This window comes from Scylla paramamosain, chromosome 19 (assembly GCF_035594125.1).
Source record: "Scylla paramamosain isolate STU-SP2022 chromosome 19, ASM3559412v1, whole genome shotgun sequence".
Taxonomy (NCBI): Eukaryota; Metazoa; Arthropoda; class Malacostraca; order Decapoda; family Portunidae; genus Scylla; species Scylla paramamosain.
Genome location: NC_087169.1, coordinates 657,501 through 660,000, shown reverse-complemented (window position 1 = coordinate 660,000; position 2,500 = coordinate 657,501). Strand labels below are relative to the sequence as shown.

At 51.1% G+C, this 2,500-nt stretch overlaps 2 long non-coding RNA genes across 2 annotated transcripts in view; both read left to right on the top strand.

Annotated features, from left to right (window-relative positions):
- The window catches only part of LOC135109535 (uncharacterized), a 100,714-nt gene that overhangs the window by 68,932 nt on the left and 29,282 nt on the right, over window positions 1-2,500 (top strand). The window lies entirely within an intron of this gene.
- LOC135109527 (uncharacterized) overlaps window positions 1-2,500 on the top strand; it is an 8,660-nt gene that overhangs the window by 537 nt on the left and 5,623 nt on the right. Inside the window, exon 1 of the long non-coding RNA XR_010272726.1 lies at window positions 1-114. This exon is cut by the window's left edge and continues 537 nt beyond it. This is a non-coding gene — a long non-coding RNA (uncharacterized LOC135109527). The remainder of the gene's footprint in view (window positions 115-2,500) is intronic.

Here is a 2,500-nt window from a genome sequence, read left to right as displayed (position 1 = left end):
ACCACACGGCTGCCTGGCTGCCCAGTGGTGGGTCTCGTGTTGTCTGGCGTGGACGAGAGGCTGCTGGAGGGAGGCGGTCCAGATAGCACAGCTCCTGCAGCCCACACAGCGCCCGTAAGTGTGTGCCAACAATGCTCTCTCTCTCCTCTCCTCTCCCCTCTTCTCTCACCTTCCTTCTTCTCCCCTCTCCTCCCCTCCCCTCTTCTCCTTCCCTCCCCTCCCTTCTCCTCTCCATGCCTCTTCTCCTTTCCCCTTCTCTCCTCTTCTCTTCCCTACCTTCCCTCCTCTTCCCTCTCCTCCTTTTCCCTCCTCCCTCCCCTCTCCTTTACTCCCGTCCTCTCCTCTTCTCTTCCCTCTTGTCACCTCCCCTTTTCTCTTCTCTCCTCTCCCCTCTCATCCCCTCCCCTCACCTCCCCAACCCTCCTCTCCTCTCTTCTCATTTCTCCTTCCCTCTCCTCCCCAACACGCCCCCTCTCTCCTTTCCCCTCCTCTCCTCTTCTCTTCCCTCCTTCTCCTTTCTTCTTTTCTCTTATCCCCTCTTCTCCTTTCTTCTCCTCCACTCCCAACCTCTCCTCTTTTTTTTCATCTACTCTCCTTTTCTCTTTCCTCTTCTCTTCTCCTCTCCTCCCCTCCCCACCCTTTCTCCCCTTTTCCCTTCCTCTCCTCTTTCCTTCCCTCTCTCTCTCTCTCTCTCTCTCTCTCTCTCTCTCTCTCTCTCTCTCTCTCTCTCTCTCTCTCTCTCTCTCTCTCTCTTTTTTTTTTTTATTTAAACATAGGTACATTATCACCCGAAGGCGCACTGCCGTGTGCAACCTATTTTATGGGTGGGACACAACACACAAATATAAATATAAAGATATATACATATATATACATTCTTTATGGACTTAAGTTAATATTGTTAGCAGGGGGGTTGGGAAACGAGCCCCTCCAGTGGTGTGCTGCTAACTTCACGTCCTGGGTATCCATCTCCCTGATATGTGGGACGGAGGACGCGAAGACGTTCCACAGTCTGGAGACTCTCCCCCAAAAGGTGCGCTGGTGTTGGCTGGAGCGGGAACGCGGCACTTCCACTGAGGTCACCACTGGATAACACCGTTCTCGTGTCCCGCGGAGTGACTGGTGGGCAGCCGTAGTCCCGCCAGATGTGGCACACCCTGCACCTGTGCCTTGTGGAACACCACAAGGGCCGCCACGTCCCTGCGGTGTTCTAGCGTGTCGACGGGAGCCTCAGGATGGGCTGGGGCACCTGCTGCTTCCACCAGTCGCAGCGCCCATCGCTGGATGCCGTCGAGCTTGCTGATGTGTGTGGCAGCACAGGACATCCAGGAGAGGGCGGCATACTCTAAATAAGGCCGTATCTGGGCCTGGTAGAGCAAGAGCCTCCCCCTTCTGTCGAGCAAGTTGGCCACCCTCCTCATGGAGGAGACTCGGTGTGAGGCCTTAAGGGCAATGTGTTTGACGTGGCGGTCAAACCGCAGCCCTCGATCAACCTCACCCCCAGAATCTTGACGGACTCCTGGATTTCGAGAGGAAGGCCACCAAAGCTTAGCCCTCCCTCCCACTGCTGGCAAAGGTCACCTGCCAGCGTGCCCCCCACTCCTGTATCACCCCAAGCTGCTGATATGATCTCTTCAGCAGCACGCACACTTTCGTGTCGAGGGTAGGTACAGGAGAGAGTGCAATCGTCAGCATAAGCTGAGACCGCCGGCAGCTGTCGGAGAAGATCGTCCACGTAGATGTTCCATAGGACTGGCCCAGAACCCGAGCCCTGCGGCACTGACGCTCTCACCGGGAGGGACTCGGACGCTTGCCCATTGACAACGACCTGGAGGGTCCTTCCTTGGAGGTAGTCGCCAAGGAGCTGAAGGAGGTCACCCTGGATCCCCTTTGCCCTCAGCTTTTCCAGAAGGCCCCAATGCCAGACTCTCTCTCTCTCTCTCTCTCTCTCTCTCTCTCATCTCTCTCTCTCTCTCTCTCTCTCTCTCTCCTCTCTCTCTCTCTTCTTGTTAATGTAATAATAATGATAATAATAATAATAATAATAATAATAATAATAAGAAGAAGAAGAAGAAGAAAGTGAAGAAGATGAAGAAGAAGAAATAGAGCAACAACAACAACAACAAACTGATGGGGATTGGAGGAGGAGGAGGAGGGAGGAGGAGGAGGAGGAGGAGGAGGAGGAGGAGGAGAAGCAGGAAGGAGTAAAAGTAGTAGTAGTAGTAGTAGTAGTAGTAGTAGTAGCAGAAGTAGTAGTAGTAGTAGTAGTGGTAGTAGTAGTAGTAGTAGTAGTAGTAGTAGAAGAAAAAGAAAAAAACAAACAAACAAACAAACAAACCAAGAATAAACAAATAAAAAAGACGGCAAGAAATAAATAAAAAATCAATAAAATGAAGAAGAACAATGAAATGAACAAATAAATTTAGAAACACATCAATGAGGAGACAATGGAAGAAACAAAAAAACAAACAAACAAACAAACAAATGTAAACATAAATAA